The sequence below is a fragment of the Ambystoma mexicanum genome, chromosome 5q (genome assembly GCF_040938575.1).
Source record: "Ambystoma mexicanum isolate Mex_15411 chromosome 5q, UKY_AmexF1_1, whole genome shotgun sequence".
NCBI lineage: Eukaryota > Metazoa > Chordata > Amphibia > Caudata > Ambystomatidae > Ambystoma > Ambystoma mexicanum.
Window position 1 is genome coordinate 822,690,747 of NC_090933.1, and position 25,034 is coordinate 822,715,780.

Below are 25,034 nucleotides of genomic sequence, written 5' to 3' on the forward strand. Positions count from 1 at the left end.
GCCCCTGATCCACGTGGCCTGATGACATCAACGTGCAGCGCACGTGTCATAGGCCTGCTGACCTGGAAGTCAGCCATGGAGTCAGCCAGGTCTGGTGCCACAATGGGCTGGTCCAACAAGGGCTGAGCATGGATGGTGTCAGCCACATCAGCCTCAACCAGGGGGGGTGGGGATGGGATTATGGGTGCCCTTGACTGGTCCTCCACACATGGGGGGACAGGGTCACCCTGCAAGTAACTACCACGTCCCCTACCGGATCCACCACGGCCACCACTTGTGGCTCGTCCACCTTTGCCACCCTTACGGATTCCTCGCCTCCCAACCATGGCACTGATGTTAATGTGCGTATGGGAGTGGCTGTAAACTATTGTCCTGGGCAATTGGGGGTCAAAGGGGTTGGGTACCAGATGGTAATTGTACCCTAGTGCTCTAGCAAGGCTGAATGTGACGCCTGGGGAAAGATGACGGGTCACGCAACACACAGGAAGCCCAAAAAAGGGAGATGACGTGCACGCAACCCCTCCTAGACCACGTGTGCGGAAAAAAAAACCTGCACTACGCTGTGGCACCCAGTAACACAAGAATGAACGTATGCATGTCACACGCAGCCTAGAATTACCTCTGAAGGGGTAGGCTACACACGGGGCAAGCACAGATGTTAGATACTTGCGTGACTCACCGTCTGCCAGGAAAAAGAGCGTGAAAAAGAAGCGTGTGTGCGCGTTGGCAATACCCCCGCCAAAAGAAGAATTGTACGCTGTCTGAGGAGACAGGACAACAGTAGAAGGGAACGCTGTTTGAGGGAACAGGCCCAGGAAAACCAGAAAAAGAGAAAAAAGAGAAAAAGCTGTCAGAGGTAACAGGGAGTACGAACTTGAAACGCCGTGAAGTAAATCGCGTGTGAAACGACAAGAAGTACAGATTTCACCCACTCGCTCTCCACGAAAAGCATGTACAAGGAAATGGTGTTCTACACGTACCTTTTATGCAGGCCCACACGTCCAGCGTCACTTCCGCGTGTACGTGCTAGGGCCATTTCCACCAATTACACGCTTTGTCAATTCCGCGTGTACGCACTAGGGCCATTTCCACCAATTACACGCTTTGTCACTTCCGCGTGTACGCGCTAAGGCCATTTCCACCAATTACACGCGTTGACACTCAGACGTGTCTTTCATTTTTTTAACACGCAACATTTCAAACGTGTGCCATATTCAACGTGCACGTGACTTCATAGACGCGCTTACGCGCTAAGGGCCTTTCCTCGAATTACACGCAGACATGCTGGATTTTCACATGCAAAATCACTCTGTATCAAGCTGGCCACGCGAAAACACACGGAAGACCACGCTCCTGCCCAGAAGGCCGAATTACTGCCCCCCAGAGCCCTGAGCACACTCCCACCTGCCATCTGCTGCTGCCTGACTGCCTGCTGCCCACGTGCCCTGCCATTTGCTGCCTGCACATCAGCCAGGGGTGCTGTTGCTGTGACCACCCCTGCTGGAACCGAAGACTCCCGAATGCTTTTCCATCGCCCCACAGCCCAGCCCCAGGACCCAGTTGCCCACCCACTCCTGCCTCTGGGGTTGCCATGTCGGGCACTGCAACATCTGGCACCAGTGGCAACCCCCGGCTAAGGAGGCAGAGGGGCACCAGCTTCACTGCCACTGAAGGTGGTGTCCTGGTGGAGCATGTCCTGGGGCAGTATGATGCCCTCTTCGGAAGGTTGTGCGCCGACAAGGAAGGACGGACTCGGATCTGGATGGCCTTCGTGACTGCCATCAACGCGGAGGAGGTGGCAGTCCGCGACTACGAACGTGTCAGGAAGCGCTGGGAGGACTTCAGGTCCAGGACCCTCAACAAGGCCCGGCGCCTCCTGAAGGCAGCGGGCCACTTGTCGGAAGATCAGACGAGGGTCCTGGAACGCATATCCCCAGCGCTCCACATCCAGGTCCTTGAGAGGCAGACCCGTCTGGAGTCGAGCGGTAAGTGTACATGCATACTGATTGTAAGCTGTGCGTGTGGTGGTGTGCCAGGAGTGTGTAGGTTGAACATGTATTTTTATGTGGGCAAGTAGGGGGGGGTGTACAGGGCCGTGAGGGTGACACATGCGAGGGGTCTCATGTGTGACACATGGATGGTGCTTGTGTGTGGGCTTGCATGGCACAGGATGTGGAGGAATGATTGTCAGGTGTGACATGGATGTCGATCGGAACACTGCGACAGTTGGCGGAGGTGTACACATGCATGCAAGTTTGGTGGTGTGTGTGCATGTGTAGTGTACTCCCTATGTTGCATGTGATGTGTGGATGACCTTTGGCTGCTCATGCTGTTGTATGTGAATGGATGGGGCTGGCTGTTGCAATATGGCTGTGGTATGGCTCATGTGTGCAAGTTGAAATGACATGTGTGTTGGGATTGTGATGCCATTTCTGAGGTTTACCAATGCCACTCATGTATAACTGTCATGTGTGTATGAGTCCATTTTACAGTGTCCTGATGCCCGTGTTTTCTTTCTCCCTGTCTGCAGCGTCAACTGATGAAGAGGGCGGAGAAGGTGCTGTGGAGCACAGCGGCAGGGGTCGCACCACCAGCCGGAGACGCAAGGCCCGGATCCCCTCCAGGTTCTGATCTCGTCGGGGAGTGAGGAGTCCGGTGCCATGTCCCAGGCCGCAGCTGCCGAGGGGAGGTCCAAAAGGCGGAGGTTGGAGTTGGACTCCTCGGCAGCAGAAGGGGCAGCTGGGACCCCACAGGGCCCAACGGAGGAAGATGGCACAGTGTCATCCAGGTTGGTGGGGGGTTTGGTGGAGGAGGAGGCGTGCAAGCGACAGAGGCGGGGTCTGAAGGTGGGGATTCCACTGGTGCTAGTGGTGCAGTGCAGGATCAGGGACAGGAGGCAGCACAGGCTGCCGCGGAGGTGCCTGTGTGCAATCCTGTCCCTGCTCCTGTCACTGCATCATCTTGCACCAGCGGGGATGCCTACCTCCAGACCCGTTCTCAGGGAGGGGATTGGCTTACAACACCTGGCCTTCCTCTCCCTGCGGATGTGGCTATCCTGCACCAGGTTGAGCCTGTCCAGGGTGGGGTGGCGTTGCGTCAATGGGCCATGCGAGCTGACCTGCAGTCTTTTCATGATGAGTCTGCACGTCTTCTCGCATGGCTCGTTGACCGCGTTTACCCACTGGGACAGCTCACCAGGGCTGGATTCCTCCGTTTCCTAGACCTTGTTCCTACCCCCTTCTCCACAGAACCCCCTATGCCCCAGTCATCCTCCATGCCATCTTCCCACCCATGTGTCACCTGGGTGCCCTGTGGAGCTGCCTCCGACCGTGCGGCCAGGCTGGTGGAAAACAGATCCCTGCCACAGTCGGGAGTCGGACGTCCAGCAGGGGTGGCCACATCAACGACTGCACCCCAGCTGGAGGAGGATGTGCAGGCACCTTCGGACAGGGTACATGGACAGCAGAAGCTGCAGCAGCAGGAGGCTGTAGGTGGGAGCCACGATAGCTCAGGGCCTTCAACATCGGAGGGGCAGGCATTGGCCGGAGGGCAGGAGGACCCTGGACGGGCAGTGTCTTCCGTGTGGCAGCGGTTGGGCCACGCCATAGATGCGGAGCGGCGGCAGGCGGAAGAGGCGCGGCTCACGATGGTCAGGGCGGAGAATTCCATGCGGAGGGCCCTGAAGCGGGCCGAGTGCCTCGAGGCAATCCGCAGGGAGTTGGAGGTGAACATGTTGGCGTCCCTGCAGACCCTCTGGGCCATGGAACAGGACCGCCTCCGGGACATAGACGAGGAGTTCGATGATGCCCTGGCCCGGAACACCACTGAGTGAGACGCTGGACTGGCCCGCCGCCATTGTATATAGTTATTTAGTGATAGGTTTCCTTTATTGTTTATTTTTATTTGGAGTCGACGGACACTGCTCCACCTTTTGTATATACTTCCATTTTTGTAGGTTTCATTTCTTCTGTTGGGATGATGGACCCTGAATACTTTGTACATAGTTGGACTTTGCATTTGGATATTTTTTTTACTATGAATATTTTTTTCCATGGAGCAATGGTTTTCTATTTCTTTTTTCCCTTCATTTCCTTTTTATGGACTTGAACTTTGGAAGACATTTTTTGGATTATCATTTATTGATTTTATTTTGAAAAGGGACAGCCAGCTTAATTTTCTTTATTTTATACTTGTGTATATTGTTTAATTTTGATTGCCATTACTGTTGTTTTTAATACATTATTTTGATTTTTTCATTCTTCAATGTGTGGTTTCATCTCATTGTTTTCATGCATGTCATGATATGGGTTTTCAGGTTCACTTGCAACCATTGTGTGTGTGTGAGACACATGTGTTCATTTACATTGTTTCCATTGGAGTAGTATCATGGGCGCATGTAATACTTTGTTGTGTCTTTGGGCTGTGGTGGCTGGCCATGAGGCCCATGCTTGAGGATTGTCAGGGCCTGTGGGCAGGGGGACATGTATGGGGGCCTGGTGGAGGGTGCCCCTGGATGCTGGGGGGTGGGGGTGCAGGGGGACATGAGTGGGGGCCTGGTGGAGGCTGCCCCTGCACTGCTGAGGGGTGGGGGTGGTGGGAGACATGAGTTGGACATGAGTGGGGGCCTGGTGGAGGGTGCCCTGCAATTCTGGGGGGTGGGGGTGATGGGAGACATGAGTGGGGGCCTGGTGGAGGCTGCCCCCCCTGCACTATTAGGCGTTGGGGGTGGTGGGAGACATGAGTGGGGGCCTGGTGGAGGGTGCCCTGCTATGCTGGGGGGTGGGGGTGCAGGGGGACATGAGTGGGGGCCTGGTGGAGGGTGCCCCACACTGCTGGGGGTGGTGGGGGGTGGGAGACATGATCAGGTGTGGAGGGTAGTCCCCTGTTTTGTGGGCTGCCTGCAGGGGCCGTGGAGGGTGTACAGGGAACACCTGTGAGGACCCACCCAGCCTAATCGCGTGTGTAACTTCCCGCGCACCCCTGTAATACACGTACCCAGCCAAATCGCGTGTGATAATTCCTGCGTACCCCTGTAATACACGTACCCTGGCTAATCGCGTGTAAAACTTCACGCGTACCCCTGTAATACACGTACCCTGGCTAATCGCGTGTAAAACTTCCCGCGTACCCCTGTAGTACACTTACCCTGGCTAATCGCATGTAAAACTTCCCGCGTACCCCTGATATGAACGTTACCCGCTTTGCGTTTCTTGTTTGGCAGCCCTGTAAACTGGTCCAGGGTTAGCGCAGCCCTTTGCGATGATTTAGCGATTTTGATGGCTTTTCCTTGCGCGAGGGCGTTCTTGGGGGCGTCACTGGCGCTGCTGCAGGGTCGCTGCGATACTCTGTGCCACGGCTGGTTTGGGAGCCTAAAAATCCATGAATACGCTGTGCGCGGAAATCGGTTTTGGCGCACGCGCCTGGGGCAGACAATCGCACGCGGACACTCTGCGCCAGCCGCTTGCAACACTTTTCTGCGAAATTCTATGAATTACCCTGTTATTATATTGCATAATAGACATTTCTGCTTTATTTCAAGCCTCATGTTTAGTAGTTTACAAACCAGTGTACTGTGCAAGTTGTGTAAATCATTCTTCGGGAAGAAAAATCCATTTTGGATTAAAAAAACTTTTTTTGTTATGGTACAGTACATTTCTTTCTTTGTTTTGAGTGTTTACTTGTTGTTTCTGGCTAATGTTGGCTTGTTGCAGATTGTTATATACCTGTTGTCGAATTGTAACTGGTTAAAGTTTTTTATTTATATTCTCAAATTGCTAATCTATCTGTTGGGTTGTTGCAGATTCTTGGGGCAGTTAGATACATGTTGGCATATTGTAACTGTTTATAGTTTTCTAATTGAAGTTTTATTAATGTTTATGCACAGATTAGTTATTACATTTTGGTTTTAAGAATATTAAATAAGCGTTTATAAGATTTGCTGATAATCTTTGCTTTAGAGTAATGGTACTATCATTAAATTCAAACCATCCACAATTCTTTTTTATGTATGCAGTGTAGTGACCTTCATTGGTTGTGGCTCCTGCATGGTAGATTATACCTATTGTTGTGAAGGTTTTCTTACCAAGTGATACTTGACCATGTGTGAATCCAGTCAGCTTGCAGTTGTTTTTGGTACCATCTGCATTGTAACGAAAAAGCATTAGGATTACGTATTTACTATGTGTTTGTATTTGTAAAGTGGAGTGATTATCTGAATTGCAGATAGTACATAATCTGCCATGATTTGCATTTCGTACAAGTTGCTGAAATGGAACGGATTCACAGTTAGGTATGGATACATACACAAAACATTCATTAGGGATTTGTTCCTGTGCCATATTGTTGCACAGAGTGCATGTATGTTTCCACATGTATGAAATCTGGAAGATTTCATTTATAGGTATGTTTTTGTTTTCCAGTACTTGTAGTAACTACATTAGACATTCTTGTGGATCTTCTTGTGAGTTTATAGTGAATTTCACTATTCCAGCACAGTAGTCCAATTATTGTCCAATTATTGTCCATGAACACTATATGTGTTGTCAGGATTGTTGCTGGCATTTCTATGAAGGACTAACATTTACAAACACAATTGGTCTGTATTGCGTAAGTAAATGTTGTCGGCAATTGAAATAGAATATTTATTGCTACATTTGTGTAGCAATTTACACCAGTTATATTTGAAAATGTGAATGGACCAGATAGTTCTGTGTCTAAGTAATTTCTTCAGAGTGTGTGTTGCTTCTTTGAAGAAGTACCTGAGTTACTTTGAGTAGTACATTCTTCTTTGGTTGTAGTAATTGATGAAGTATTAATTTCTTTTATTCTCTTTGGAGGATTTGCAGTGAGATCCTGTTGCATTTCTGTTTGAAGTAGTTTTCTTTTACTACGTTTTGCTTTTTGTGGAACAGGATAGGTTTTTAGATGGGGTGTACAGTGAAGGTAGTCTATTGTATTCTAAAATGCAAGGTATATCAGCATTTACTTAACTTGCATCAAAGTTGATTAGAAATAGACCATCAAGTGTACGTAAGTGTGATAGTGCTACGTAGCTCATGCCTTCTTTAAAGACTGTGTTCCCAATATCTATCAATGCTTTATCTAGGGTAAGACCTTGTGATTTGTGAATGGTGACTGCGTATGTTAGAGTTAGAGAAAATTGCTCTCTGCGTACATACATGTCTTTGAAAAGAAGGAATCGAGCTGTTGAGCAGCCTATCCTTTTTACTTCTGATAGTTTGTCAAAGAGAATATCGACAAACTGAATGTTGATGTCACGTGGGTATGTTTGAAAGCCAACAACTGTACCAAGCAAGTGTTCCATTAACTAATGCTTGCTCCACATCAAGGTTACGTTTAAGCATTACTCTACAATTTAAAGATCATTTTAATATTTTCTCTAAACCAGCTGTGTTGGAGATAGAGTTTTCTAAGATATTTAGTCTTGTTGTGGCTTGTTAACACATGGGTAGTGTCATACCATGTACGTCCAGTTTATCTGTGGAGCAAATTTCAATTATTGGTTGCATTTCTTTTTTCAACATTGTTTCATTGAATTTGGAACAGCTTGCAAGAGTTGGTATCAAGGACATACAATTTATATTTTTATGTGCTCATTGTTCCATGACATCAGTAGCACATGTGTCATGTCCATAAAGTGCATGGATGTGCCGGGATTTTAATATTGCTTGTGCTTCTTGAGATAGTACACCAACTCTCATACTTTTTGAAATGTTGTCGTAGGTGAGGTCAGCAGACTGGCGCATGTTTTCTGTTAATTCTCTGTATTGGAAATGTTGCCAAAGGTTAACATTTCCTATGTTGCCAACAGTTTTACAGCAGAGTTTGTGTCCTAAGGTTTTAATAATAGGTTCACCTTTCACTGGTGTCAATTGAAGAAGATCTCCGAAAACAATGTGTTTTCCTCCAAAGAGCTCTTCGTGGTTTGTTTTGAGTACTTCTTGTAATATGAGGTGAATCAAAGCCAACATTAGGTTGGAGACCATGCTCACTTCATCTATTAGTAGCATTTTCATTTGTTTTAACACTCTGCGTGGTTCTATTGCAGCTGCTGTAGAAAATTTGTAATATTCCAATTTGTTTTGGTGTTCTACTGGAAGGAGTAGTAATCGGTGTAAAGTGACACCACCTATGTTGTAGGCAGCTAAACCTGTGAGGGCAGTTACAACAGCTGACAGTTTGTTGTTTGGCAATTGTTGAAGGAACTTGCTGATGATTTTAATTAAGAATGTTTTGCCTGAACCAGCTTGACCACTGACGTATAGTAGTATAGGTTTGTAATTTTGGCAGGTACATTCTTTATTTTCATGTTGTACACCATGTGCAATTTCTTTTGTTACTCCTTGAAAAATGCTACGCTGCTCTTTGTTCAGTTTTGATTGCAGTACAGTTAAGTCTTCTCTATCTTCTTCATAGTGACACATGGTGTTTTCTACTTCTGTCATAGCTAATTCTGCCTCGTTTGCTATTAGTGGCTGTCCCATTGGTTCTTGGCTTCCTGTTACAGAAGTTTGACTACTTTTGGGAGTGTCCTTATCTAGTTGGGCCTGGGGTTCTTCTTTGTGTTGCTGTTCACTGTGCATCATTGTTTTGTACTGTGTAAAGTTTACATTGGTTATAGTGCTTTCATTTGCTTTGAAAGCATCTTCATAGGAGTCATAGATATCTAGTATCTCTTCTTTTCCCCATGGTTTAAAAAGTTGTAGCAGGGACATGTAATATAGTTCTTTATGTTGAGGAGTTTTTCATGACAATTTGATATGATTAATTAAGCTTTGTTTGGTAAGTTTCACTAAACTGCCTTCACAATTTGTCACTCTGTATCTACCTTTATTTTCATCAGGATTTATATTATTTTTGTATGTGAAGTTTTGGGTTGTGTGGTATAGACACATGGTTTCCAAAGTGGTACTCCTGTTTGGGTAGTATGTGTCTAGTAAAGTGTTTTTCAAAATGTATTGGCTGTTGGGATCATTTTTGACTATTGTTTCTATGTTGTCGTATGATTTGAGAACTCTTTTTCTAGATTTAGCAGGACCAAGACTTAGCCATACTTTATTTTCAGATTTTCCATACAAAGCAGTACCGGTTAAACGATCTGCAGCATCATAGCAGCCACATTCTCTATGAGAGAGCTTTTTTATGCCTAAGCTCTACAATTTCTGAGTGTTTTGTCTGATGATAGGTCATTCCAGAGGTCTTGAAGCTCTGTTGTTTCTGCTTTGGTTAAGTAGTCTGTAACATATCGTGCAACTGCAGTGGAATTGTCTGCAATGTACTGTACATCCATGTTTGCATTCCATAAGAGGGCAATAATTGCATTGTCATCCATGATATATTTTGCTTCTTCTGTTCTTTTTATGTAACATGTGTTCTTAGGTGATTTACCTTTAACACTATGTCTAACAGAGGACATGAAGTTTTTCACTTCACCTGTTTCTGTAACTGGTCTAGGGAATCCAAAGTGGCATTTGGTGTAGTATTTCCCTTTCTTTTTGTATTTGCGACAACAATATTTCCCACATTTCTGTCTTTGAAATTGTACAATTTGTGCATGAAGGTCACTATTTGTTGCTTCTGATGGAATTTCACAAGTGACATATTTTTCGATAAACTGTAAAACAGTGGCATCACTTTCTTGACCAAATTTAAGAGCATCTTTAATCCATAAAAGCATGTGAATATGTGGTGCGCCTCTGGCTTGGTATTCTTTTCTCCAAAAGAAGTGTTGCACTTCTTCAAGGGGAGGAACAGTTTTATTACAAATAAAGTGTAGCATAGCAATAAAGCGATGATGGAAATACCTTGAAACTTTAACAGGATCTAGAGAGCAAAGTTTGCCAGGTGTTAGTATATCTGTGTTTGTTTTGTTTTTGTTTGATTCGCGTAGGAAATCATGTAAATCTTCCCATGCATATTCTGCACAAATTAATGTAACAAACCAAGTGGGCGGGCCAAAGTTTCTTATCGTACAACGTACATCTCCGTGACATCGGAACCAGTACACTTTAGTACCACGCATGTTTGCTAAAAGATTTGTAATGCTTGATTCTAAAATCTCATCTTTTTCTTGCACTTTTTGTAGTAATTGCATAGCTGACATATTTTGAAAGTGGGTACCTGATTTTAATGTGTGTGCATCTCCATAGCATAGAGTTGCTAGTTCACTTTCAAAGAGTGGGTGGAATATGTATTCCACATTTTGTCTAAATCTGGGATCTTCAGAATACATGCGTAACCATAGGTATTCTGATGCTGTTGTCTGAATGGGTCTATCATCGTACCTTCCCAGTAGGAAAGAGTAGAGGAAAAGCACGTGCTTCTATACTTTTTTCCCATTTGCTGATTGACGATCCTTTGGTTTGTCGCATTTGGTACGTTTCTAGTGCATCATCTATGTTGTCATTAGAGTGTAATGGATGAATTGTATAATGGTATAAAATATTGGATACTGTAGCAGGATCTAGAAGTTCAACTTGACCAGTTTCTGCTGACTTTTGAATTATTTCAGTGGGTTCCCTCAAGTTTTCTTCAATATTAATTTCTTTGTAGTATTCATTATTGTCTTTTAGATATTGCAAGGCTTGTCTAACTTTATGTAAGTTTACGAGTTGTTGCCAAATTATTTTGTCTTTTATTAGGTACACCATTTACTAAGACAATTAAATATTGCTCTATTGGACGTTGCACGCCCAGAGTGTGCACATTTTCCTTCAGATCTAATGGTAAATAAACTACTTTGCCACAAATGCCTTTCACTAATTCAGAGGGAGGTAATTTTGCTGTTTTTGGTTGAAGGCATATTATTGCTTGAAATGGGTGCACTGTTTGAATTATGATGCTCCCATATATATTGAGTTGTTGCAGGGGTTCAGTAGTGGGAATAATTCCAAGTTATTTGTGATAGCACATGAAGGAGTTTGGTTGTTGTCAAGTTTTGTAGAGTATTAAGTATTAAGAGTATTAAGGGGTCAGTTATTTCATATTTGTTGTCTGCTATAAGGAAGAGAGCTAATTCAAACCATTTGAAATCTTCATTGTCTTTTATTTTGTAAGTTACATCTACAGTTTTTGTGTTACTTTTATAAAAAGTTCTGCAGCAACACACAAACACATGGTTTGATACTTCAGCAGATGTACTTTTAAATTTTAGTATTTCTTTTTTGTATGTGTGTAGTAGAAGGTTGCCATCTGTACAATTGTTGCTAGTCTGTTGTAAAGCTGTTGTAAAGCTATTGCTTTTTGTAAGCAGCTTTCACTTCCAAAATATTTTCTCTGGATATGCTCTATTTCTTCAAGTAGGTCTTTGGCTGTACCGTGTAGAAGATTGCTATTTAGATTGGCTAGTGCTAAAGCAAAACTTTTAGCATAGTACAATTTATAGACTAGATTTCTTATGGTTGAATGATGTGTTATCATTTTGATATGATGGAAGGTGCTTTTGCAATTAGGTCCTGAAATGCAGGGTAATGAATGTCCTTGTAGTCCTGTGTATTTTGTAGTAGTTTCATTTTGATTTTGTCTTTGCCTTTCACATACTGATTGAGGAACTGGCTTAAAGATTTGAAAGATTTTTTGGCAATGTTACATATTGACGTGCACGGCCATTTGTATACTGGACGTTTTGGTTCAGTCTGATGGAGAGGTGATACTGAGTTTTCTGGGGATATTTTTGTGAGCAGCGTTTCTTGTTCCATAATGGTATTATTACGTTTTTCATACCCTCGTCCACTGCTATGTAGGGCAATTGTGTTTGTTTGCTTTTGTTTGTATGCTTCTTCATTGAAATATGGTTCTGTGCTCGTGGTGTGACTCCATTCACCTCCACAGATATTTAAGAAGTTATTTTTGTTGACATTCCGTTTATTGAGAAGTCTTTTTTGTAATTTAGTAGTTATTTTTGTTAGTGATTTTATTCTGTTTAACACTAAAATAAATAACTTCCTTTTGAGAAGGATTGCACTGTCTATCAAAGCTTCTAAAATTAATTTTCTACGGTAGGTTTTAAGGGTTGTGCATGATTTCGCTCCTGTTTTTATAAGATTCTGAACGACTCTGTGGCAGAACATTTTTCTAAGCTACTTTTTTTGGTATGGTTACTTGCCACTACATCAAGATTTATAGGAGCAGTGTTAGCAGTAGTGGTAGCTGAGTTCTTGTTAATCACTTTCTGTTTTGTTTTACATTTTGAAAGAGGAGGGAACATTTTTGTATTTGAAGCTCGTTTTGTTTGGCTTAATGACTCTATTAGATCTTTTGTTAGAACTTTTTGTACAAATTCTGCTAGAGATGGATGCTTATTTTAGACACTTTTATTTTCATTTGCTCTACTTATGCGTTGCTTTCTATGGACTTGCTTTTTGTTAGGCATTATTTGGGGTCTGTTGATAAAAAAAGAAGGTTTGGGTTGGGCTGTTCCTCAATGTATGTGTGCTGTGTGCATGAGTGTCTGAGTATGATGGTAAGGATGTATGTGGTGGTGTGTGATTGTGGATTGGGCAGCTACAACCAGTTGGGAAGGCTATTCTTGTATTTGTTTGTTACTATACTGGGGTTCAGATGACAGTACAAAGCAAGCTAGTGGTGAGGAGAAGCACTAATACTAAATCTAATGGTATAGAATTAAAACAGTTCTTTGTTCTGTAATACTAACATTCTAGGGGCAGCGTTATGTCATTTGTGCGCCGGAAAACAGGGATTTGCGCGCCATTCTGCCTGCTAATCCATGTTTAACATATGGGGATTAGTGGGCAGAATGGTGCACAAATCTCAGTTTTACAGCGTACAAATTCCATGAATCAACTCCACAGTGTGTTTGAGTAACAGTAATAATATTATGGTAGTATTGTACTTACTTTATTTGTTTTGAATGAGCAGATTTCGTCTGAGTTGTTGTTTGTACTTCAGATGCTGCTGCTTTTCAGGAGAGTGGTCTTCACTGCAATTGTAAAAGAAAGAAGTTAGTAATTGTGTATGTTTATAGCACTGATGTTAATTTAGACATTGATTTTTTTATGGTTTTGTGGTAGTATTCTTCTTTGGTAACTGAACATAGTGTGTGCATGCAGTTTCCTTTGACTATGTACAGGCTTTATATTTTACTTACAATATGTTAGTTCAACATGCTTTGCAAATGAGTAGAATGCTAAGTGTATGAAACTCACTTATTTTCTTAAGGCTGTGTTATTGAATGTTAGGAGATAGAAGAAATAATGATATACTTATTTTGCAATTTTTATAAGGTAAATGGCAGAAACTGTATAGAAAAACATGGAATGTATGCATTTGTGAATGTATGGGTAATAAAGCAGAAGGATGCGATTTACAGGCAGTGGTGGTATTTCAGCTTGGAGCTTATCCTGGCTGTTTGTAATTTTATAATACACTACTAAGTGTTTTTCTACAGTTATACTGTTATTTCTCCCATCTTTTAATATTATATTTTTTTAGATAGCTGTGTGTGTAATAGAAAATTTAGATAGCACACGGGTTTGGAAGTGACAGTTGATTATAGCAGATGGGAAAAATGACAGTAAGTTAATTTTATAGCTTATACATGTTAAGTGGCAGTTACTCTGTTTATATGCATTCATAAGAGTTGTACATGTACTGTGCAGAAAATATGCATACCTGTAGTTTGTATTCTTGCATGTGGATATGCTGCAAGGAGAAATCTTGGAGACTTGTACAGTAGTTTTTGTATTAGGTGCTTTCCAATGAAATGAGACTTGTACTCAGAGTGATCAACAGTACATTTGAAGTGCTGAACTCTGATGATGGAGTTAGATGTAGAGGACTTGGATGTGATTGGTGGATGGTTGTGTGACTGCTTAGCTGTATCCAATGAGGGAATGGCAGGGAGAGTGAAGTGGAAAGGGTAGAAAGGCTGTCCAAGAGTTACATGGTCCGCGGACACCGCGGCTGTCGGCGGACAGGGCGTGCCACATCCAGGATTTTCCAGCAAATGCAGCATGGAAAGGGGACTGTAGGGATCAGCCAATCAGATGTTGAGATTGTGGATTTGTGTTGAAAGAGACTGTGTGTAGTGAAGATGGCAGAGGTGGAGAAAGTCAGGGTGTTGGAGCTTGGAGATATGAGCAGTATGCTCAATGCAGGCATGTGGCAAAGAATGTTGATGTTAAAGGAGTGGAGGTGGTGTGGAGCACTGCGCCTGATTGCAATGTACAGGGAATTGTACAAGTTTGTGAAGATATGGGCAGGATGAACAGTCCCCATGTGGTAGTTTTGCACTATGGTGCTTTCCATTTGGGCTATGTCAGTGCCCCTACTTTGTTGGCAGATTTCGAACACTTGGTTCAAGTAGTAATGAACATCCTTCCAAATGCCAAAGTATTTTTTTCTGGATTAGTACCTAGGGCAATATGGGACAATAGTTCTGTTTTTTTGTCCTCAGCAAAACATTGCTAGGTGTGCAATAAACCGAGGCATGTGTGCCTTCATGCTTAGAGCTGGTATGTTCTTCTGTAATAATGAGAATATTGATTCCAGTAATGCTGTTTATTTTAAAGAAGTTGTAATTTGCTTATCTTTTATGGGAAATGCCATTCTGTTTTGGAATGTAAGGATCAGTTTGGAGAAGGTTATGTGAAAATTTCACGAGTAATGTAAGAAACCCCCCCCAAAAAAATACAAAATAACAGATGTCTGTCAAGCACCTGCAAAAACCCCCCAAAAAACGGCTCTTTCAGAGCCAACCTCAAAGGGGAAATGGGGCACACTATTTCAATTTAAATTCTCCACGCTCAGATTTTCGATATGTCCGCAGACATGGCGGTAGTCCGCGGACACCACATATTACATACAGGGATTTTGGGGTGGAGAGCCATGCACATGAGAAAGAGTAGAGCAAGGGATTGGTCAGTAAAGTTTACTGGGTGTGTTGTGTAAGGAGAGAGTTTGTCAGAAAGTCTTTTTCCTGAGAGAAGAACAGATAGATATGGCTGTGTGTTTTAGAAAACAGATTATCTGGATTTTGGGAGACTCATGGATACATTGGTTAGAGGTGCATGCAGAACACTGTGGAGTAGCTGCAGATCTTGGATTCCCTCATGTGGAAGTGTACTGGCATGGAGTGTGTGGAATGAAGTGGCTGGACTTGGTACCTCTCTGTGCTAGTTTGGAGAAAGAGCATCATCCAGACATAATTATAATTCATTGTGGAGGGAACAGTTAAGGAACGTGTCTGGAATTTCATTGCAATTTGCAATGAAAGAAGGATTTGGGAAGGTTATGGACACATTTCCAAATTCCCAAGTAATTTTTTCTTGTATTGCACAGAGACAAATGTGGCTGTGTTCTACTTTATTTGGTCCACAAAATGGAGAAAGCGAGGCGCAATGTCAATAAGGCTATTTGTGCCTTTCTAAGAATTGTTGGCATGTCCTCTTTTCACAATGAAAATATTATGTTTCATAGCACATACTTTTTTCGCAGAGATGGAGTCCATCTTACTTATGCTGGCAATCAGATTTTTCTGAGAAATGTACAAAATGCATTGCAACCTTTTTTGGAATTACAGCCATCCATTTTGCAGTAGGTGTTGACCATTTCAAGTTTTTCAAACACAAAAAAACCCACCAAAAGGCTGTTTTCAGAGCCACCACTTCCTCCCAGAGAAAAGTGCAATGGTTATGATATGGCAGCACCCTCAAATTTTAAATGTCTGCAAACTGTCCGCAGACTTCCAAGAAATGCACAGGGCCCTGAGGAGAAGAGGGGAAAGGAGGGTAAGGAAGGGACACCAACCATGGGGATAAGAAAGGGCAGGTGGAGAGAGGAAGATGTAGGGTGTGCCTTATTTATGTAGGTAGCAGACCTGGTGCTCCATGACTGCAGTCTCGAAAGCACTTCACTTAGAAGTTCTCCTCCCTGCAGAGTACTGCGTTGCAGTACATACACAATATTGTGACCCTCGAAAGGTAAGGGTCAACAGCATCGTGAAAGGCCTGTGAGGCAGCTGGAGGGATGCACTCTCCCACAGGAGTGTCTCTTGTGGTGACAGGAGCAGAAATGGAGGATGTGGTAGAGGAACTCAACCTACTACGTTGATCACAAGGTACAACCTTGCAAATGGCCCCACCGTGGAACGACCTTAGGTGTCGCTTCATGGATGTCGTACCAAATCTGTACGAACCAGGCCTCCCACGACTCAGCACCATTTTGCACTGGTTGCAGGTGTCCTTGTTCGCATGTGCTTTTGGTACGTCACCATGAATGGTAAACAACCGCCACACCCGAGACTCACGGCGAGTGCTGGTAGTAGGGACTTCCATTACCTCATCCTCTTCATCCGCTTCATCCTCCTCCTCTACATCCTCACACCTGTTCCCTTCTGCAGGCCTTTGTGGAGGTGGTGGTGGTGGAGGGGTTGGGGGTGGTGCTGAGGCAGATGTACCACCCCCAAGGGGTTGGGGGTGGTGTGGCACCAGCTGGAGCAGCAGCAGCCATGGATGCCATCAGGGTTGATGTGATAATCTCAGCAAGAGCAGCAAAGACAGCAAAAGTCAACCTGCAATAGCCAGAAGCACAATGAAGATCAGCTCTGGGGTATGGCCTTTTATAGGGTGCAGGTGCACGCTCTGCAGACAGCCGCACTGTCTTTGGACAGATCGAATACCCCAAAAAGGCTCAAAAAGTTCCAAAAAGTATGTAGAAAGCCAGGGTCATTGGCTGGGACATGTGCAATGGAGAATTTTTACTGTAAAATACTTGGGATTGTCTGAAAAGTACTTTTAAAATGTTCAGGGACCCGGACAGTGTCCGCAAATTAGGACACACGCTCAGCGTGGGTGCGGTCACATGATGACATCGCGAACACGTCCGCGAAGGGACCGGGTGTCCGCAGGACACCAAATGCACAGGAACGGTCATGCGAATGCGCGCGTGTGTTCTACGGACAGTGTTCGGGTCCTCAATCTAATTAAAAGTGCGACACAAGTGAGATAGACAGTTACGGACAGGCGCAATGTTCGTAGGATTTATGGGTGTGGTGCGCATGTGCATAGATGTTCTACAGACAGTACGGACAGGTATAGTGTCCTTACAACACCTCCATTTGGGTTAATTGCGAACATTCCGGGCACCGGGTGTGTTCTAAGAACAGTTCCATGTTGCTTGCGGACAGTACGGACAAGTATAGTGTCCTTAGGACACCCCCATTTTGGTTAATTACGGACATCCCAGAGACCGAGTGTGTTCTAAGAACAGTTCCATCTTGCTTGCGGACAGTACAGACAGGTATAGTGTCCTTAGGACACCTCCATTTTGGTTAATTATGGACATTCCGGACACCGAGCATGTTCTAAGAACAGTTCCATTTTGCTTGCGACAGTACGGACAGGTATAGTGTCCTTAGGACAGCCCCATTTTGGTTAATTATGGACACCGGACAGGTGCCCTGTCCGTGGACACCTTAACTGCCTTTTAAAAAAAATAAGACAGGACTGAATTAAAAAACACATAATATTTTTTTTATTATATACAGATATAAAATTTATGAAAGAGACGGGGAAGCAGAAACTCACACAAACACGGGGGAATTAGTGGTTTTGAGAAGATGGATGGGAGGGGATGAAGGGATGGAAGTCTCATCAAAATGTTTTTCTTGGTGTTTAGGGTTTGGGGATAGTTGACTTGGACATGGAGACGCGGTACAGGTGCCTGTGGGACAATTATATTTATTTTTTTCTTTTATGTGGTCCTCCACAAAATGTTTCAAAAGATTGAAATTTTCCATAAGCATGTCCATTTTTTGTTCCATGCGCTGCAGAGTATTTTCTAATGTCTCTTTTGGTGTATTATTTTTCAATGTTTGTATGGTCTGTTGAAAAACAATATATATGTTAAGTACACATATACTAATGATTATTAATTTGCTTATATAGAGAAGTGTCTACCATTAGTATCACTGTCTTCAGACATTTCCTCACGTGGGAAATTTTACTCAAGCCATTCCAAAGTACTGGACATTGCTGTGTAAAAAAATGTATTAATTTCAGTGTACCAAATACAGAAAGTTTAGAAATATATAAGAAAAATGAAGTTTACTTACTAGTTTCTGGTAAGTTGTGTTCTTACTGTTGTGTAGGTCTGTTGTTGCTCCTAGCTGTGCAGTTTCTGTGAGGTAATTATTTTGGAAACATTTTGTTTTGGTATATTCCATTTTAGCACATATGGTATTTAAATGGATGGTTGATGTGTTACACATATAGGTTCCACTTCTTATTTATTATTACATATAATGTGTTTATATCGTGCTTTTTGAACTTGTTCAGACTTTATATGGCATCCATCCACAGACCTATGCACAGTCCGCGGACATCAAAATAATTAGCAGGGGGTTCGGCATGTTCTATGTTACATGTATGTAAAGTAAGGGAATCCTAGTACACATCTATCAAATTCACACTATGTATATGTGTATTCAGGAAAAAAAACTTTGATAAAGGGAGGTTATGGTTAAGTTGCGCTACTAAAAACCTATGAAATTCAGTACAAAAACTTTGTTAAAGGGACGTTATGGTTAAGTTGCGCTACTAAAAACCTATGAAATTCAGTAAAAAAACTTTTTTAAAGGGAAGTTATGGTTCCAAGTAAATCCGAAAACCCCTGAAATTCGGCAGTTATGTTAAGCTAAGCAACCATAACTCGCGCCACCACCGTGCATTGCTAAGACTAACACCCAGGACATCAAAGGTGACATCACAATTGTCATTGATGACATCACTGATGACATCACACGACTAACTTGCTGTTTTTTCCTTTAGTGATATATCTTAGTATAGTTAGGAACAAAGAAATCAAAAGTAATATATTTGTAGACTTATACTTCAAATATGTTCTTACAATAATTCACTTAGGGTTCACTCACAGCATATGAAACATATACATAAGGAAAATACTCACTCGAAAGACAGCAATGCTTTCTGTGTAGGAAGACAATCATTAAGGTGATCAACACTTTCTTATTGTTCTGCTGTTTTTTTATTACTGTACTTTCTCTGGATATGCTCATATTTATAATCACATTACTTTCTTTCGGATGCAGTCACATCATGTGATAGTTATACATAGCGAAGTAGTAGCTGTGAAGCAGAGCAATCATTTCTGTGCATAAAGATAATCAGTTAGGTTATGAACACTTTCTGGTTCTACAGCTGCTTTTTATGCATACTTCACTTTTCCTTTATATACTCATATTTGTATGTGTTGTTCTGTCTTTGTGTTTTGTATGTAATAATAAAATTATATAGCAAGTGGGTTTTATTAGCTACTTATTACATGTTGCACAGAATGCAAAACTCTAATAAGAAAGCATTTACCATTTCACTATTCAACATGATAAGATTATGAATATTGCACCTTCATCATGTATGCTACACACAATGCTTATATGTATACATGAGTAGCTTAGTATACTGTTAAGAACTTCATAATAGAATGCTATGTATATCAATGCATTGCCTAATGCACTGCATAGCTCAAGATATTTATTACAACGATCCTTGACACTTTTTCTGTCAACATTATAATAAGAATCCCTTGTACAGAGTATTAGGGAGAATTCTCTGTTTAGGCTGAATTTCCTAACCTAGTGAGTCCCCCAGCAGCTTTGCTGGATTTTTGGGGTTTATTTTTTCTCTGCCAAAAGTGAGACTCTTTTACCCTCACTCTTGGGCATGATTTGAGTGTGTTTCTTTGACTCTAGATGTGTTTAATGGGCTATGGGGTCTTTTACTCCATAGGGCTTCATGTGTTTTTGTGATGTGTGTTACACAGCACCCTCAGTGCAGTAACACAGGGGTGTCATAGTGACCCCCTACTATAGACTCCATACCCTGGGACTGACTACTGTCTCCCAGGGCATGTAAAGTCACCATTGGCTTTACTACTCCCAAATTATTAACAGAAACCAGTACAAACCATCATATTGTGGACGTACTGGTCAGGGCAATCGAATTGATTGCCCCGGGGTCTGTTAGTCGAGGGGGCACGTCTCCGTTCCCCCTGATCGAGTTTTGGCTGGTGGCAGTGGAAACTACTTTTTATATTCGACCGCAAACATTTTCCTATGGGATTTTCCCGTTGTTCGAGGCTACCAACTTTAATTATTTAATTCCTATAGCCTCGAACATACCGCTGGTTTATTTATTTAATATTAATTCTCCGGTTGGTATTTTTTGCCAGAACTTGGTTCCAAAATGGCGTTTGTGTTCGCTTCTGTGACTCCAACCCAAGTTGAGCCCTTTGTTCCACTTTTTGGCGGGCTTCTCCACAGAAGCCTCCAAAAGTGGTGCCACTCTGTCTGAGTACCACAGGGGGTGTGGGAGAGGGTTTATGCACCCTGGACTGAGTTACCTTGGTAACTCAAGTCGCACTCTTGTGTGATTGGCACAAGTGGTGAGCCGGCCGGCTCACCACTTAGCATGTTTGATTGACAGCTAGGCTGAGTGAATGGGGGTATGCTGCATAAAAGCAGGGCTTTGGGGACTGGAACTTGAGAAGTTGCCACAGGACCTAAGAATCCGACAAGGGAGAAGCTGAGCCGACCTGCTACGACGACACCACCGGTGGAGCCCTGCTGAACCGTCTCACCACTTTTCCCAATCTCCAGCCCGGAGAGTCTTCTTCCTTCGACTGGTGGGGATAACCAGTCTGCTTCCTTTTTCGCTTCCTGGAGCATCTCGTGGCCGCCTTGCCTGTGCCAAGCACCCCGGAAACCGGGATACCACATTTTACCACTACCGCAAATCAAAGGGTAGTACCCTTAACCGGAAAACTCCGCGTGTGGTTTCTTCCCTGGCAGTGCAACGACCTTCATCTTTACTCCACGTCGAGATCTTCTCTTCCTCTGGACGACACCGCAACTTGCACCCGCTGCCAGGAACAACTGCCCCCCGCTGGAGGATCCTTTCCACATAAGGTACTGTGTCACGCCTGGCTTCCCTTGCAGCCAACTGTACGGGGTAGATTTAGCCCCTGGCTTTCGAACCTGGGTTAGCCTGGGACACCCTGGCTAAACTTTTCTGAGCCTACCTAAAACCTTTCTGAACTCCCTGCAAGGCTTTTTAAGCCTGTTGCCATTGTGTGATCTTGGGTGCATTTGTGCCCTGCTCTCTCCAAGAGTGGGCCCGGCCTATGGACTTTGGCTCACAAGTAACTTTTGACTTTTCTGCCTTGCTTAAGAGTTCCTAAGTATTAGTGTGGTGTATTTTCCTACATTCTGCCTTTTTCCCTCCTTTTTTCATTAACTTATTGGAGTGCCATCTATAGTTAAGCACTCACCTCTGTCTGGAAATAAGTGGTGTTAACTAAGACTTGTCTGATAAGGAATAAGGGATGTATATAGCTTAATAGTAACTGTGTTTAAAGTGATTTACAATAATAGTGCTGGAGTGTTTCAATCAGTGTGTTTTTAAATAAATAATTATATACCTTGATACCAAAGCTCTGGTCAGTGTTTGCTTGTGCTATTGTGTCTGAGTGCCCATCGTGTATACTTTGCATACTGCCTAACTCTTCTTGAGGGAAGTCTGACTGCTCAACCACAGCTACCAGGTAGATCTGGGTGGTACAGACTGCTGCCAAGTGGGTTTACTGCTAACACATGTAGTCCTAAATCTTTTGCAGTGTTCCCAAAGGGAACTGCACAGGTTTCTGCCTAACACAGAGTTTTCATAAAAAGTAAATGCACATGTGATGTTATCAGTGATGTCATCAATGACATTTGTGATGTCATCTTTGATGCCCTGGGTGTTAGTCTTAGCAATGCACGGTGGTGGCACGAGTTATAGTTCCTTAGCCTACCATAACTGGCGAATTTCAGGGGTTTTTCGGTTTTACTTGGAACCATAACGTCCCTTTAACAACTTTTTTTACTGAATTTCATAGGTTTTTAGTAGCACAACTTAACAATAACGTCCCTTTAACAACGTTTTTTTACTGAATTTCTATATATTCAATTTACAAATTGGAGGATTTGCAAACATATATGTTTTGACTACAAATGCAACAGTGATTATTTAGCACAATTGTCTCCATGGACATGTTAATCAGTATAAATCTGAAGATTAGGAGGAGAAAATGTTGTTACTGCTCAAGAAAATTTGAACTTTATTATGTTGTGAAATGTGAGTGACTATAATACATTATTACAAAAGAATATCCTTTGTAATCAAATTAGTCAGCACACAATTATATACATTCTAGATACAATTATGCAGAATTTAGTTAGTATGGGCTGGCTATCAGATATTCCAACAGGAAGCCACCAGAACAGTGATGGTGACCCTCAGGAGGACTGCTTATAGCAATCAAAAACAATTTGAATTGCGATAGCGAATTAGCATCACACAAATGAAAAGGTCGCTTGGCTAACAAAATAGGATTTATGATTGGGAACAAGGGGAAGAAAGGAGACAGCGAGAGTAATGTGGTTGTGAGCTTAAGAACCCGAGCATTCGGCACAAAGCTCCCTGACAAATAAGTTTGCAGCCGTGTTGGGGAACAAGGCTGCAGTGGTGTTGAGCGACACAGGTGCACAGGAGACCTTGCCTGACAATATGTAGCACGCAATGCAACGACGAGGATTCTGAGCCTTTAAGAGCCTTTAAGAACCAAGGGTCGGACCCTCTGTGGCAAATCCCTCGCAGGACAAAGCCGCAATGTTGAGCGACACAGGTGTATAGGACACGCTGCCCGACGATAGGTAGCATCCAATGCAATGTAAACGCTTCCGAGCCTTTGAGAACCAAGGATCGGACCCTCTGCAGCAAAGCCCTCACAGGACAAGGCTGCAGTGTTGGGTGACACAGGTGTTTGGCGATGAAGTGGTCGGAACGGGATGTGGAATCGAAGAGTGGGAGCATGCATCGCACCCATCGACCTGCAGCGACTGCATGGTGGGAAAGGTGCGTGCAGCCATTACTGCGCCCTACTACACTGCTACACTGCCCGAGGTCACGCATACTTTCCTTTCCAATGCATTTTCTCACCTTGCATTGTGTCCCACGCATCCACTAGGCTGCCATTTCTCCAGGGTAGCCATACTTTATTTCTTCACTGCTTCTACTGTTTACTTGCACACCTCTTGCATCTCCTGCTTTTTCCTTCTAGGTGAATGCTTGTCGACCCCTGCAACAACTTTGCCCTACAGTCTGTATTGGGCCACAGCTCTGTTCTCATGATTTGCTTTTTCCAATAGCCCTTTCTCCTCTAGCTTCCCCCACTCTGGCTTCCAGCTCTCCCCCCTAGAAGGCTCTGAGCTGGCTCTCACTGTTGGTACTCATTGCCAGTGGCTGTGCTGTTGTTTGCTGTTCTCTGTTGTAGAAGTTGTTACCTTACTGTAACCTATTGTTCTTTGCCTGTTCCCTGTACTTGTGTATCCCTGTGTTCTCTCTTCTCCCTCACCCTCCGCTTTCACTCCTCCCTTGCACCTCAATTGCTCAGCCTTGCGAAGTGCCTCCTCTCCTCCCTCCCACACCCACTATGGTGCTCTCTATTTACCCTATCTTCTCTAATTGCTTCTCTCTCTCCTATTCTTCTCCTGTCACTAAGTCTGGTAGGAAGAAGTTTAAGAAGGACACACTGGTCTCCAATCCAAGCCTTCCCATTGCTGACACCTATGTCAGTGCTTCTGCAGAGAGACTTGCATTGCTCTCTCCTTAGTCCTCGTAATGGTGGCACACGTTGGGAGGTCCTCTTAGTCTCCTTCCATTCCTCCAGAGTCATCATTAATGTCTATCTCAATGGTACCATCCTGGTACAATGGCATCAACACAACCTTCTACTTTTCGATAGACGCCTCCCTCACCTCATCAACTTTCTTCCTTCTGCCACCCCGGCTACTTCTGTGCTGTCCCCTCAGTCACCTTTTTCTACCACCCTGACTCCTTTGACATCTTCCTCCATGGCTCCCTTTCCACCCCCTCCTTCCGCTACTCTGGCTCCCTTACCAGCTTTGGATTTCCTGGCTCCCTTGCCTCCCTCATCCTCTACCTCTCTGGCTCACTTGCCAGATGACTCTCTCCTGGCTACCTCGCCTCCCTTGGCCACCACCTCTCTACCCCTCTGCCATCCACGTCTTTCTTTGCTCTTCTGCCTCCTCCTCTCTCTAACTCCCATACTCCTCTGCCTCTTCCGGTGGGGACCCTTGTCCCCCTCCTTGGAAGTCTTTTAAAAGCGGCAACCTGCTCCATACTGCTACTCTAAACTGTTGCTCTGCTGTCAAACACTCCTCTGACATCTGGCACCTCATGAACTGCTGGATCTAGATGTTCTCACTCTTACCGAGATATGGTTTAACGTCAGCTCTGTCATGAGTTTTGACACACTTCTCCCAGTGGACTACAAGATCCTCTCCGAGCCCAGGTCCAACAGACCCGGCGGCGGAGTATCCCTGATCTTTCCGGAGTTGATTCATGTCTCCATCATTCCCACTCAACCCTATTCCGCCTTTGAATGCATGGTCTGCAGACTTTCTATTTCTCCTCTCTTCGCTCTGAACCATGTCACCTTCTACATGCCGCCTGGCCAGGCCACCGTCTTCCTCTCTGAATGGGCTGACCTCACTTCTTCTCTCCTCAGGGCTTTTCCACAATCTCTGTGACTCTCTCTCTCTCTTTCCATTCTACCCTCTGGTCTGACCCACTCTGCTGGACACACCTTGGATACTCACATCTCCTCTGACATCCCTCTCTCTAACCCTCTCACTACTCCTCTCTCCTGGACTGATCACTTTTGTCTCTTTTCTCACTTGAAGTTTCCTGTTCCCCTGGAAATGGCCGACCCAGCACTGCCACCCTCCTTCACGGTCATCCGACCCATGATGACAGTGTCAGTGGCAGCCTTTGCCTCCACCTACTCTCCTCCACCTACTCATGTGGCTGACTCCCATCCTGACACAGCCCTTTCCAACTTTCAGCTTTCCATCTATAACACTCTTGACATCCTTGGCCCTGTCATGAGGATCCACGTTAAGCCTGCCAAAAAGTGCA